Source organism: Pseudorca crassidens, chromosome 1 (genome assembly GCF_039906515.1).
Source record: "Pseudorca crassidens isolate mPseCra1 chromosome 1, mPseCra1.hap1, whole genome shotgun sequence".
NCBI classification, from domain to species: domain Eukaryota; kingdom Metazoa; phylum Chordata; class Mammalia; order Artiodactyla; family Delphinidae; genus Pseudorca; species Pseudorca crassidens.
The window spans coordinates 39,473,368-39,489,215 of NC_090296.1; the positions used below are offsets into that span (position 1 = coordinate 39,473,368).

The following is a 15,848-nucleotide window of genomic DNA, read 5'->3' on the forward strand; positions in this document are numbered from 1 at the left end:
GGCTGCCATAACAAATTACTACAAATTGAGTGGCTCAAAACAACAGAAATTTATTCTCTCACAGTTTTGGAGGCTTGAAGTCTAAAATTAAGACGTCGGTAAGATTGGTTTCTTCTGGAGGCTCTGAGGGAGAATTTGTTCCAGGCCTCTCTCCCAGGCCTTCTCGGCCAGCAATCATTTGGCATTCTTTGGCTTGTGAAGACATCACTCCAGTCTCTGCCTCTGTTTTCACATGGTGTCCTTCCTCTGTGGAAATCTCTGTGTGTCCTCTCCTGTTATTAAGGACACAAGTCATTGAATTTAGGGCCCACACTAATCCAGAATGACTTCACTTTATCTAATGATTTCTGCAAAAATCCCTATTTCCAGATAAGGTTGAATTTGGAGTGTCATCTGTGTTATATGGACAATGACTTCTATCTTTTGTGAGAATATTTATATATTTAAGGTCCTAACTTAAGCGGTAACACTGAGTCCTCAGAGGAAATAAATGTCTGCAGCAAGTCATGGTTGAAACAGAAACCAGCAAAAAGCATGTTCATACTTGATCTACAAGGTAGATTTATTATAGGAAATTCTACTTTTAATTATTTCAAATGACATTCTTCTTGGTGCACATTCAGAAATCCAGAATATCTTTCATGTAGAATTCCACTGTTATTAGACTTAATTTAGAATGACTCCTGATAAGTCAATTCATTAAAAAATGGAAAATAAAGGTCATATCGTACTTCAGAAGAAAGGTCCAGAAAAACTGCCTGAATCAAGGGTTTGGAAGAACAATGGCTAGTGAAAGTCAAACATGACAAAATCAAATAAAAGATAACAGGGAGTCTGAGATTCTAAAGCCTGCTTTCAGTTGGCATAGTTTTCCTTTCATCCAATCTGTGGGTGAAAAGGGGAACTCTATGTACAAGCAATTTATACTCTCAATACGTAAAATCATCTTGTTCTCTCTAGCTCTAAAGGAAGTGGCAAGAAACAAAAGCCATCTTTGTTAGCAGTCCTGTTTGAAGTCTGAATAATCCGCTCCATTTCCGTCTCCTTGAGTTACTCAGTATTATTCACATCTATGTTTTATACTGTTTTCTATCAATTTCCTTTTGCATAATTGAGCAGGAACTAAAATTACCTAGATTTGTTATTGACAAAGGAGATATTGCTAGCTCTGTATAGGTATGCCTTTAACATTTTTTTTTTTCTCTAGCACAGCTTCATAAATCCTCCCATTAACATAAAAACAATATGACAAAGGAAAAAGCCTTTAAATGAATGATGGCTGATGAAGTCATTTGGGATCCATAGACATGCATTTTTGCTTTTTTCAAACATCGCCATCACTTTGCTTTATAGTTAGTACTAAAGGGTTCGTCTCCCATAATGGACTAAATTCTTTAGGCTCAGGAATTGTGTCTTTTTCATATTTAGGGCCCAGGTTTGGGGCCTAACATATGTACCTAGCATAGAATAGTACTCAAAGAGGGTTGAATTGAGTTGAAAATCATGTAAAGACCATGCACTATTTTCAAAAACAAGATATGTCTTTAGGTTTTTGTCCCAGGGAGAAAGTTTGGACTATTTCCTAGGCCTATTCAGGAGAACAGTGGTAGAAGAAAAGCTCTGAGGAACATTTTTCCTCTTTTTTCCTTCCTGACCTACTCTGGGGTCTGGCTCAATCTAATTAAAAGCATCTCACATCAGGTGGGTTTACCCTTTAGGTGAGAGTTCAGAGTTTTTTGTTCTACAAAGTTAGAGAAAGCTGCAAGAGTAAGTTTAGAGTTTCTCTTCCATCATTCTAATTCTAGTTAGAGCTTTGAAATGATTGTTAGTTTCTTATGTTATTTTATTTCTACCGTATTTAGCTTGATCACTGCCATAGTTATTGTATATTTAAGCACATTAGAACTTGAAAAACTCCAGCTGCTTGCAATCATTTAAAGAATTACCATAAGTTGACTATTATATCAGGTGTTTAAATACAGCAAATAGATCTTGTTTAGTCCACCTGCCAATTCAAGTGTTTCCAAATTTTAACTATGGATGAATGAGATGAAATCCTCCCTGAATGTCTGGGTGATTCTAGAGTAAATCTAACCTTTCCTTTCCTCAAAAGAAAATGTTTTAGAACTCTCTGTTATTTTCCATGTTTTCTCCTCTCATGAGATTCTGTAGAGGTTCTGATATAATATTATGACAGGTTTTTCTTCAACCTGCCCCTTTTCTCAGGTCCAGTGGGGGGTGGAAGCTGAGTGAAGAGAAAAAAAGTAGGTCAGCTCTTTCAAAAAAAGTAGCAGCCATTAAAAGTAAATATTACCCCAGCTACAGGCTCAGGTGCTGACATTCACTCACATCAGCTTCCCCTCTGCTCCTCCACAGCAAACTTGAGAGCTATTGTTACTGACCAGGGAATATTTCCTGTGTAACAGTCAGTCTTGCTGATTTGTTCTCATATCAGGTACTGCTAGACATGATGGAAAATATGCTAAAGGAGATCACAGTTCTGTACTGAATTTTATAATTTTAACAAATCCCTCTCAGTGTATAGCAGTTGGGAAGAATGGCCTATATGTGGTCGTGGTGGGTAACTCTGGGATAGGCCTGAAAGTGTAAAGGTGCACTGGAGGAAGCTCCAAGGCTGTGATCCTTCTCTTCAGTTCCTACAGTATTTGATTCTGACTCTGTCTCTTTTTAAGTCCAATCTCTAGGCTCTGTGTAGTAATGACCACCATTTATTTTGTTTTTTTGTTTGTTTTAATTGAAATTTTTATCGAGATATTTGAAGATTCATGTGCAGTTATTTTTTCTTTATAGGTTTCTTTTATAATTCTTTAAAAGATTTTTTTTTACATCTTTATTGGAGTATAATTGCTTTACAATGTTGTGTTAGTTTCTGCTGTACAACAAAGTGAATCAGCTATATGTATACATATATCCCCATATCCCCTCCCTCTTGCATCTCCCTCCCACCCTCCCCATCCCATCCCTCTGTACCATGCAGTCCTCTCTAGGGTTTGAGTCTCATTTCTCCCTAATAGTTCTTCCAAAAGGTCATGGCACATGGGGCTCTCTGTCCACACTTGAAAACAAAGGTTGCCTGAGGAGTTTGGGCACCTATCTTTCATTTCTACCTTTATCCCCATTCTTCATCTTGTTTGTTCCTTGTTTCTGTGTGCCTGAATTCTCACTTTCTCTCTAGTCCCTTGGACTCATTTAGAAGAGCTGTCTCACAGGTTTTCTTTCTTCCCCAGGACCTTCTGTCTTGTACATCTCCTCTAGGCTCTACAAACTGCAGCTAGGAGGCAATGGAACCCACAAACTTTAGGCTTTCCTATCGTTCCTCAGGCCCAGGTTCCCCTTAATTGGGAGATGGAGAAAAATCAGGATAAAGGGCACCTTGGAAATAAACAGAAGAGAAATTTTTCTATAGTTCATTGTTTCCTAAAGATTTAGATTTCTCATCTAATAAGTCTTGTTAATGGGCTAGACAAATCATAAATGAAGAGGATGAAAGTCCCTGCAGATTTAATAGTGCTTTATTCCCTGGTCAAGCACTGGATTTTCACATGGTCGTGGATCCAGTGGCTCAACACAGGGATATAATTATTTTCACTGAAGCAAAGTAAGTGATGACAATTAGATAATCAATCTAATCCTCATGACTATTGTTATGATTGTATTTACTTACTAAGGTCTGCCTAAAGAGAGTAGTTTATTGAAATAATAGCATAAATGATGAAAGGTAGTGAAGATCAAAGCAAAGGTTAATTTTCTATTGAAATGTGCCTGGTGCATAAACAACATACAAGATTCTTCTTCCTTGTTGAGCAAGTTGATTTTACCATACCACTGTAGAAGTCATCACATTTCAAGTGGATTCGATTTTTTTTCTTGTGGTTTGTCTTCCAAGTTCTGCTTCTCTGTGGACAATGCTAGACATCAGCTTACTGTTGGACATTAGCCTTGGCAAATGTACTGGGAGAAGACTTAAGTTGGGAGACCCAGATTCTATCCTACATCTCCCTACATTGGCTCTGTACTGGGTCAGCTTAGCTAAGCTAAACTATGTTTTTTAGAGCTCCTCTGCATGATTCTGGGTTTGCATGGTCCATAGGAGATATTGTGCACAAGATTTGGTAGATGGAAATGAGGCAGCTCTGAAGGTTGGTGCAGGGCGCCAGGCAATTTGGCTGATGCACAAGAGCATGTGCAACTATGTAGTGAAGATGCCAGCTTGTACTATATACCCATGGCATTGAGGTTGGATATGGTAAGACACAGACATGAGTTGCAGTTTGTTTTCACAAGTTCCAGTTGCCATTCTTTGTTTCCTTCTATTTTTGCAAGTTCCAGTTTGTCCTTGCTCTCATTCACATCCAGTTTTCCAACTGCCCCTCTGGCTAACCTATAGTGACTTGAGGTTCAACATTAGACTCAGAAATAATAGGCTGCTCCAACAACTCCCATAATTGTATGATGTCCAACCCCTAAAATAAATTATTCATTCTGTATCACTTGTAGCAGTTCTGTTTCTATGATATAAACCTGACTGGTATATTCTCTAATTAGGTAAGTTTAGGTATGCTTTGATTTCTAAAATTAGGATACATACTTGGTTTATATTTATCCTAATTGCTTTGTGAGAATCAACAGAGAAATCTCATATAAAAAAATTGAAGAGTATTTGGCGTACAAATGAAAGGTATATATGTGTGTGTGAACAGACACAGGTATACATTTTTACACACTAATTGGTATAGTGTCAGTGAGTTTTGCTTTATCTAGGAATAAAATAATTAATTTAATTAAAGCTTTTAAAGGTTCAAATTAATTTTAAGACTTCCAAACAAGTGCCCCAGGCAATTTACTTGACACATGCAAATAATATTGAAGATAATTACGGAAGATAATGAAATGCTATAGAGATGTCTGGAAATGCAAAATATTATTCAATTAAAATATTTTTTTTCTTTCTATATCAAATTTGACTCTGCAAACTAATTGCATTCAGGTTTTGATTTCTGACGTTAAAAGACAGCCAGTGTTCCTGAATTTTCCCTCTAGGACTTTCTGGAAGACAATCAAAATCCATTTTGTCTGATCTCTCTTCTGTCCTGAATGGAAGAGATGAGATCTTTGTAATTGTTTAAAGTCAGAATGAGCACATATGGAAGGTTCTCTCTGCATGGAACATGATTTATACTACATAATGTTTGTTGAATAAATAAATGGATGAATGAACCAATCAATCAATGAGAACATGGTCTGCACATACTGATGTCTTCTTACATTGCAGAAGAAGGAAAAGCACCTAACTTCTGATAGATTCCTGCCTCATTTTCTAGGTAGAAGCTTTGCCTGTTTCCACAGATTTGCTTTAGTTAACCTGGTCAGAGGGTAAAAACTAGAGACAGCTATGCCAAGTGGTACTCCAGTTAACAATATAGGCCGTAAGGCTAAGAGAAGTTGATAGTAGCAATGTATTTTCTTTTTGGTTTATCCTTTATGTAGTTAATTACACCTACTAAGATTCATTGGTGGCTTCTGTTTGATAGTATAAAACACTGAGATGAGAGGCCAGGTTGTACTACCTCGTACATCTGACGAGCTGATGAATTTCATGAGTATGAGTTAAGAGTATTTTAGAGTCAGGTAACTTTTGAATGAAAAAGATAAAGATCTTCCAAAATGCCAATTCCTCTGACTCTAACTACCTGGATTTTTAAAATTTTATATTATGAGAAAGTCAGAGTCATGGAAGAATTTAGTCACCCTTTAATTAAACATGTAGGTAGATCCAGTTCTGGCCAATCACGTGAGATTGTCAACTGGAAATGAAAGTGTGTGCTCTTGTTAAACGAGTATAATTAAAGGCCAGGTAGATTGAGATAGATTAAGTACCTCCACTTTAAATCTGTACTCTGTGTTCCTGTTGTGATACCATGATGGCTGTGATGGATGATGGGTAGTGAAATTGACTTGCAATGTACATGTAACCCAAGAGTTTTACATAATGACATAATATTTAAAGACTGCTCCTAAGGAACGAGCAGTACTTCAACTATTTAAGGGTTTTATTTTCATGTAAGACTGAAACTCCAATCAGCTTTTCAAATAAAAATGACTAGAGGAAAAAACCTCAAATTTTGTCTTAATGACCTAGTGTTGTTAAAAACATTTTTATTTGCATCTTGATGTTTTGTATTCCCTTAGGCAGAAATAAGATCAAGAGTATGGAAATTGAATACATCAGGATCGCATTATAGCCTGTTAATATTAAGCAGCCAAAATGTCCTCTTTCACCTGTTATAATGACTGCATTACTCCAAAGAGATATTTGTGCTAAGTGATAGATATAATGAAATCTTCAATTTCAGGTCCTTTATGGGGGCAAAGAAGTTAACTGTATAATGGAAAAACTCTTCAGAGCAGAAGGTCATGTTTTTCACTCAAAGATCATACCATTTAGCGTAATTGATTTAAAATATCTTGTTTTAATTGGCAATGGTCAGAAAAGGGGAATAACTGAGCAGAACAGAGAAAAGCCTTCATCTATAGGGAAGCTAGATTATTAGAATTTGAGTCATTGTTTTAGAAGGGCAGACAGGACAAAAACAAGATGGTTAAGACACTCTAGTGCCATGTTATTTGGTGCTTAAAATCCATGATTTAGCTATTCAAATTAATTCTATGGTACTTTCATCCCAAGATGAGAATTGTATTCCTGAAAAATTTGTGTAGGAGACTTAGACTTTGTGGTTAAGAAACAAGACCTTTAACAAGCATGATTAAAATAAGCCAAATTCATCGTGGCAGTTTTAAAATATAGCCCCCAATTCATTGAGAAGTAGGGTGTATATTTCCCCCTCCCCTTGAATTTGGGAGAATTTGTGACTACAAGAGAAATGATGGTAAGTGACTTTTTGAGCTAGGTCACAAAAGGAAATAAGACTACAGTCTTGCTCACTGGAGTACTCGTACAAGAGCCCTGAGGTTGCCATGCTGTAGAAGTCCATAGAGCCCATGCAAAATCACAGGGACAAGCCTGAGACTGAGTGAGAGAGCCCTAGCAGGTGCCAGCTGCTCCAGCCCCCTTCTCTTCCAGCTCCAACTACCATCCAAGTGCAACCTGATGAAAGACACCAAGGCAGAACATACTGCCATGCTCTTTAGGAATTCTTGACCTGCAGAAATTGTGAGACGTAACAAAAATGATTGCTGTATTAAGCCATTAAGCTTTGAGTTAATTTTTCATGTGGTAACAGAAAAAGAACATAATTTCGTATCTGGAATTGGACTGTATCTGTAACACAAACCTAAAACAGCTGACATTGGCTTTGGACTCCAATGGTGAGCAGGAGTTGAGTGGACTTGAGGAGTCTGTAAATAGAAGCTAGATAGGCCTCAAGGAGATTGTTAGTGAGGACTTAAAGGAAATTAAGAAAAATGTTATTTGAAGCTGGAGGAAAGGAGATTCATTTCATGTAGTTCAGAATGTTTCACAAAACTCTTAATTATGGAAATATTAAAAATAGAAAATGTACCTCATGAACTGATAGATCTAGCTAAGATTTTTGTGCAGAATATTGGAAGTATCAGCTCTTTTAGCCATGTATAATAAGTTATAAACAGATGAACCACAAAAAGGAATTACTCTTTTTTCAAGCATAATTTGGAAGAAATATAAAGGATCCAGGGCTTTCTGGGTGTTAAGATAAAATCATTTCTCAGTGCCAGTCTCTCCAGATGGCAAAAATAAAATAATATAACGTTTAAATTAAGAAATAGCTTCAGGGCAAAGACCAAATCCTGGGTGGGCCTATAAGATTCCTTGTTAAGACCTCAGAAAAATTTAACTGTCACATAAATCCTTTCAAACAGAAAAAAAAGCCTTCTAAACATTTTAAGGGCATCCCTGGCAGACCACACCCCCTCACTGGTAAACAATAGGTCCCTAAGAATCTTAGGAGTGTTTTCCCATAGAAACCTCGCAGGGAACTCAAGGTAGAAAAGTGTTTATCTTGAAAAGATTTGTGGGTTTGATCTCTGTCTAAAAGAATCAGTTATAAGTTGCTACACAGAAAGCCCATATCATTTTTAATGTAATTGTGTTAGTGTGGACAGAATGGGACAAAGACAACACAAAATGCAAAAGAGCATTTGGATCTTTGAGTCTCTACAGGCAGGAGACAATCTGAGAAAATGACTCAGTTGCATACACAGCCTCCTTTTCATGGGAAAGGAAGGATAACTCAAGTGGCGGAACAAGGATCCAATAAGATGGAACCAAGAACTCTGAAGAATCAGTCCCAGGTTGCAGAACTGGCTCCTAATCAAGGAACTGCAAACGTGTCAGACTGGGTTTCAAAATTGCTGTGTATCAGTGAACTTTGTGCCTCCCATTTCCACCTCCCCTTTCCTTTTGAATAGTTGTGTCTATAGCACTTATCCTATGCCTACCCCACCAGTGTATATTGGATGTATAGGAGGAAAATAACTTTTCATTTTAATTCACACATCTTAAAATTGAGAGAAACCACACCTGAGGAGATGCATCCAAGGAAACTAATCCAGGGACCCGCGTGCCCTTCTGTAATGAGGTCTTGGGCCTCAGCCCTGAGCCTGAGGCTGCAATGAGATCAAACTTGTGGAGGCTATCAGGAGAGAGTGACTGTATTTTGAAAGTGGAAATAACGCAAATAATTTTGGACCAAAGTGCAAATTGTGGAGGTTTAAGAATATGACCCCATATTATTTGGCACTTCATTATTGCAAAATGGCTATATTCCCTGTGTTGTACAATATATCCTAGTAGCGTATCTATTTTATACATAGTAGTTTATACCTTTTAGTCCCCTAATCCTAACTTGCCCCTTCCCCCTTCCCTCTCCCCACTGGTAACCACTAGTTTGTTTGCTATATCTGTGAGTCTGTTTCTTTTTTGTTATACTCACTACCTTGTTTCATTTTTTGGATTTCACATATAAGTGATATCATACAGTATTCGTCTTTCTCTGTCTGACTTATTTTACTTAGCAAAATACCCCCAAGTCCATCCATGTTGTTGCAAATGGCAAAATTTCATTCTTTTCATGGCTGAGTAGTATTTTATCATGCATGTGTGTTTGGGGGACATCTTCTTTATCCAATCATCTGTTGATGGGCACTTAGGTTGCTTCCATATCTTGTCAATTGTAAATAATACTACTATGAACATTGGGGTGCATGTATCTATTTGAATTAGTGTTTTTGAGGTTTATTGAGTATATACCCAGGAGAGGAATTGCTGAATCATATGGTAGTTCTACTTTTAGTTTTTTGAGAAACCACCATACTGTTTTTCATAGTGGCTGCACTTCCCACCAACAGTGTACTAGGGTTTCCTCTTTTCCATATACTCACCAACATTTGTTATTTGTGTTCTTGTTGATCATAGCCATTCTGACAGGTGTGAGTTGATATCTCATTGTGGTATTAATTTGCATTTGTCTGATCATTAACAGTGTTGAGCATCTTTTCATGTGCCTGTTGTCCATCTGTATGCCTTGCTTGGGAAAATGTCTATTTAGGTCTCTGTGCATTTCTTTTTTTTTTAAGGTTTTTTTTTGATGTGGACCATTTTTAAAGTTTTTATTGAATTTGTTACAGTATTGCTTCTGTTTTATGTTTTGGTTTTTTGGCCACGAGGCATGTGGAAACTTAGCTCCCCGAATAGGGATTGAACCCGCACCCCCTGCATTGGAAGATGAAGTCTTAAACATTGGACTGCAAAGAAGTCCCCCATTCTTAATCAGGTTTTTTTGTGTGTGTGTTGAGTCATATTAACTGTTTAGATAGTTTGGCTATTAACCCCTTATCGGTCATATCATTTGCAAATATTTTCTCCCATTCAGTAGGTTGTCTTTTCATTTTGTTGATGGTGTCCTTTGATGTGCAAAAGCTTTTAAGTTTAATCAGATCCCATTTGTTTATTTTTGTTTTTATTTCCTTTGCTTTAGTAGATAGGTCCAAAAAATATTGCTATAATTTTTGTCAGAGTGTTCTGCCTATGTTTCCTTTTGGGAGTTTTATGGTTTCTGCTTTTATATTTAGATCTTTAATCCATTTTGAGTTTATTTTTGTATATGGTGTTAGATAATGATCTAATCTCATTCTTTTACATGTATCTGTCCAGTTTTCCCAGCACTGCTTATTGAAGAGACTGTCTTTTCTTCATTGTATATTCTTGCCTTTTTTGACATAGTTTAATTGACCATAAGTGCATGGGTTTATTTCTGGGCTGTCTCTTCTTTTCCAGTGATCTATGTATCTGTTTTTGTGTTAGTACCATACTGTTTTGATTACTGTAGCTTTGTAGTACAGTCTGAAGTCAAGGAGCATGATTCCTCTAGCTCTGTTCTTCTTTCTCAATATCGTTTTGGCCATTTGAGGTCCTTTGTGTTTCCATACAAATTTTTAAATTAGTTTTCCTAGTTCTGTGAAAAATGCCCTTGGTATTTTGATAGGGATAATAAGAGCTCATTTAATTAAGAGACTACCAATTATATTGTACATGTCTTAAATTAGAAATGCTAATTATTATCCAATTATTTTTATTTATCATACATTGCTCACTAAAACTCTTTTAACATGATTCTGTAAATCCTTTTTGTAGCTGTAGAAATATACAAATCATAGGTATATTTTTAAAATTTGTTATTAATATTTTTTATTGGAGTATAGTTGATTTACAATGTTGTGTTAGTTTCTGCTATACAGCAAAGTGAGTCAGTTATACATACACATATATCCACTCTTTTTTAGATTCTATTTCCATATAGATCATTACATAGATATATTTTAATGTATGTAGTTCTCCATGCAAATACTTAGCCTATTTCTTTCTGACTTCCTCATTTGGATACATTAATGACTGACTCAGGTTACAGGACTCAGAGATAGTAATTTAGAGGTTGTTAATGGAAAAGCCATTAAAATATTTACAAGTTGTATCCCAATAGAAATGTTCTGAATTTCAAGTATACTAGAACTGAAATCCTGGTAAATGAGAGATAGTCATACAGAAGTTTGTTTGTTACATGAGCTAGAATTTTGCAAAAGAGAAATCCAAAGTTACAAAGGGATTGATGAATCATGTCTAATAAAGTTTCAAAAGTTTATCTCTATAAATTGTGAAAACTAGGATCCCTAAACCTCAATAGTGTTGAACAACCCATATCTATCCACCTTTTCCCCTGACCAAGAGAGGGGATAGATATGAGATGGGTGTCTCAGAGGCATGCAGGGATGAAAGGAGATGCAGCTCTGGAGGGGTTGTGGGGTGGCTAAACTCTCCCTGGAGAAGTGGGATATATATGCTTTCAGGCTAATATGGTACAGTAAATGTGTTTCTTAAAATGTATCTGCCCCATTTTGAAATGGTGTGATAGCAGGTAATGTTGGTCTGTCTCCCTGAGGGACAAATAGGAAGAGGCAAAACACTCCTGATGGTGCTACTTCATCAGGGACTCTAAAGAGTCAGTGTGCGGAATGTAACAGAAAAGTGTCGGCATAGCAGTGAGAAGAGTAATGTGGTTGGTGGGTGCAGTCCAGAGAACTAGGGTAAGTGTGATGTTTGTGAGGTTAGCATGAAACTGTGGGAAAAAGGAGGATTACTGAAATCCTTCCCACCTCAGCAGAAAGAGTATCTGGATTGGGATGAGAGGAGGAGAAGGGAATAGGGAATACTTATATCCCCCTGACTTTCTTGTTGGTTTAGGAAACTCTATGACACTAACACATAGAGAAAATAAGTGTTTTTCCTTCTTCCTATCTTAACTGCACTAGAGGAATGGATAGAAAGCCCATGGGAAAAACAAAGGGAAAAGCTTGGGAAACCATCCACCCAGATCACAAGTCCTTTAACATCAAAATTCACAGTTATCCCTTACCAATGTAACTGAAAGTTAGTGAGGAGACTTGCTTTCCTGTTTGATGAGTCGTTATTTTAAGTTCCCCTTATTCTTTTTTTCTATTATTCTACTGTGCCTTAGATGTATATAGCAATTTATGTCCACAGAGCTCAAAATATTATACGAGTTATCTCATTTATCTTCAATCCCTGGAATTTTATACCCATGTGAAATTTTCCTAGTCAGATTCTATAAATTCAAAGGTATAAATTTGGGTACATTTTACCCAGGGGGTTTTAGATGTTGAGAACTGTCAGGGGCTATTTTTAGACTAGAAGGAATGCAGCATTTCTAAAAATAAGGATTCCATCGACTAGAGCCCTGTGCATTGCTGAAAGCAGCCTTTTGAGCAGAATCATCAGCAGGAATTCGATAATCCACTGACCCTGTCTCTTGGGAATTGGTAAGTGAGGCAGTTGGCTCCAAAGTTAAAGGCATATTCTGCCCTATATTTTTGTACTGATGGTACAAAGAAATGGATATATCAATTTTAGGATGGCCTCTAAAGCTAGCTATATACTACAATTGGATTCCATTTAGCAAGAAGGAAGCTAAATATGTTAGAAAGTTTGGACCTTCATGAGAATCCATGCTTTAACTCTTGCCAGCCCTTTTTAAAAAGAGACAGAAGTATGAAATCATGCATCTTAGAGTTATGCCAAGGGACTTGAATTGCTAGAGCACAGGGCGAATGTGGTGAGGATGAGTGGTAATTGAAGACGGAGAGGTAAGGCTGTGGCCAGACAATATATGGCGTGATGAAAATTCTGGATTTTATTCTGAAACAAGGGAAGTTAGCGGAGAGTTTTCAGCCGGTTGGAAACAGAGACTAGAGTAATCCTGAGAGACAGCTAAGAGACATTTCTGCCCAGCCCCATGTACATCCTTACATTTCTCCATGCAAAACACACATAAACATCCTGCCTCTATCCATTAAGTCTCTTGGCTAAATAGGTTCAGTTCATAAATTTTTTCATTAATGTGCTTTTGAATTCCCTCATTTCCCAGCTTTCCCTTCTTTGAATAAAAGTTAATCTTTGGGCCTCAGCATGCATGTTGGCTCCCTCTGCTGTGGGCCAACTTAGCACCAGGCTCTCCTCGGGGCCTCTCACTGCATGGTAGAAGGTGATGCCCCACCACCACCTGTGTCCCTACCACCTACGGTCCAGCTGTATGATTAGACCACAGCCTTTAATGAGTATTCCTTTCTTGCCCACATTTATGGAGTTTCTGACGGCCAGTGGAGATTCTTCCAGGCACAGCATGGCCTCTCTGGAGACAAGTGAAATATAGAAATTCATCACTATTTCACCAAGAAGCCCCCATAAGAGCATTTAACCTGGACACAGAGTGTTGAATTGAAATCTGCAGAATATTTGCAATGAGTTCTGACCTAGATGGGATAAAACTCAGTGTACTTCCTATCCACTGCCTCAGTATTACTGGATTGAAAGATTTCTGCTTCTTGTTAGGAAGTTCACTTCATTTCCTATTACTTCCAGCTTCACACTCAAAGCACTGAGAATTTCAAGTGGACTATATTAAAATAGACCAGTTTCTTTATGTCATTTCTTTATTCAATTTAAAAAAATTTTTTCATAACCTTATTGGATGTTTTTAACTAAATTAACATAGCTTGAATAAACCTTCCAGATCCTGTGGAAGTCTCATACAAGAACATGAGATTTCCCATTACATTCAGTCTAACGAATGCAACCTTAAACATTTTATGGAGAAATTTAAGAAGTAAGGAGTTATCACAACAGGATAGCACTGCCCTTGTGAAGAAAGAAGGTATCCATGTTCACAAGTGGCCTTTTGATGACGGTGTCCCGCCATCCAGCCAGATTGTTGATGACTGGTTAAGTCTTGTAAAAAGTTAAGTTTTGTGAAAAACATGGTTGCTGTGTTGCTACTGAGTTGCAGCTCTTAGCAGAGCTCCAGTGTTTGTTGTCCTGGTATTAACAGAAGGTGGAATGAAATATGAAGATGCAGTGCAGTTCATAAGACAAAAGTAGTGTGGAGCTTTTAACAGCAAGGAACTTTTGTATATGAAGAAATATTATGCTAAAATATGGATGTGCTTCAAAACTCCAATGACCTTAGAAACAGCTATTATAGTCAACAAAACCAGGATGCCTGTTGCTGTTGCCTTAGAAGTGGAACTTGAGACAGGTCCTAATTTGACGTCCATACTAGCCAACATGGTGGCTTAGTGAGCAAGTCTAATGAAGCTTCCATAGCAGGCTGAAAAGTAGTTTTACCAGATCGCAAGCTTGGCATAATTATAATCTCTATGTTTCAGTTACAGTCAACCTATTTGGATGCTTAACGAAAGGTTCTCATTGTTCAGCATTTAAAATGTACTTATTTTTTGTACCAATGGAATGTTCCTTTCCTGAAATCATGCAGAATTATGTTGTCTTTAAATTGATTCTCATGCCAGAATCTTATCAAAGTATAAAAAAATTAGGGATATCAGGTGCCAAAATATCCAACGCAATACTTGTATATTTTTAGTATCACGCAAACATTCTAGTACTTATGTGGTTCATTTCTTCAGTCATTTCAAACACTGAAAGTAGGGCCTATATGGTTATTTGCCTGCTCCCATCTCCCATATTTGTACCAGTCCACATTAGGTTCATACAACCATTGGTATTTACTGAATTTTTACCAAATCTTATGTTGATTATTTAACACCTTCATATGCATCTCCTTTTATGTTCTTTCTTTTCTATATAAATTTCTTTCTTTCTTTCTTGATTTATTTTTGGCTGCATTTGGTCTTTGTTGCTGCGCACGGGCTTTCTCTAGTTGTAGTGAGCGGGGGCTACTCTTCATTGTGGTGCATGGGCTTCTCATTGCAGTGGCTTCTCTTTGTTGCAGAACACGGGCTCTAGGCGTGTGGGCTTCAGTAGTTGTGGCAGGCAGGCTCCGTAGTTGTGGCTCACGGGCTCTAGAGTGCAAGCTCAGTAGTTGTGGCACACAGGCTTAGTTGCTTTGTGGCATGTAGGATCTTACTGGACCAGGGATTGAACCCGCGTCCCCTGCATTGGCAGGCGGATTCTTAACCACTGCGCCACCAGGGAAGTCCTCCTTTTATGTTCTTATGGAAAATCTCCATTTTGAAAATACATTGTACAGAAGCACATGTTTTTAATGACTCCAGATAAAAAAACCTTACAGCTTATGTTTGTACTTTATGGCACAACTTAACAGGGAGGGTCTGAAAAAATCAGTGGGAGGGGATATTAAATATTTTTCATAAAATGTTGCCTTTGTCTTGTATGGAACATGTAGGATATATCCTTTAATTTAGTGAATATTTTTAAAGGGTAGGGTGCTTTATCATGCTTAAAATAATTTTCAATTATCAAATTTCTGAAATTCTTATAATTTTCTTATGAACACTGGAAGTTGCTCATCAACTATTATTCTTCTTTGAAGTGTTACTTTTTTCCCTTCTCTTGCCAACGTCTCTTGCAAAAAAAAGTGGGTTTCTGCTAATGAATTGAGTAGACATCTAATAATTTATATCTTTTGCATTGTGCAACCAAATATTTGGATACTTGGTCATTGTTTTTTTTGTTGTTGTTAACTGATAAGATTATGATGTATATTAATGTTATTTCAACCATATATTTATACTGTCTGGGAAAGTGTGGTTAGAGTTCTGTGGAAGATATCATTTGTCAGTGTTCAGCAGCTTGTAAAAACCCTAGTGTAAGAGCTGAAACATCTAAATAAATAATAACATACAAAATCTAAAATAAAATAAAATCTAAAGAGAGCTACTCTTTGCACCTTATTACAGTGAAGCACCTAAGTTTATTCAAGAATTTTATTTTAACCTCTCCTCCAGGGCTTGAGCCCCATGGACACATCCTCTCTAAGGCA

General features: G+C 37.1%; 1 pseudogene; it reads left to right on the forward strand.

The window, feature by feature from the left end:
- The window catches only part of LOC137203776 (protein tyrosine phosphatase type IVA 3 pseudogene), a 60,260-nt pseudogene extending 46,096 nt beyond the window's left edge, over positions 1-14,164 (forward strand).
- The last annotated feature ends 1,684 nt before the right edge of the window (positions 14,165-15,848 follow it).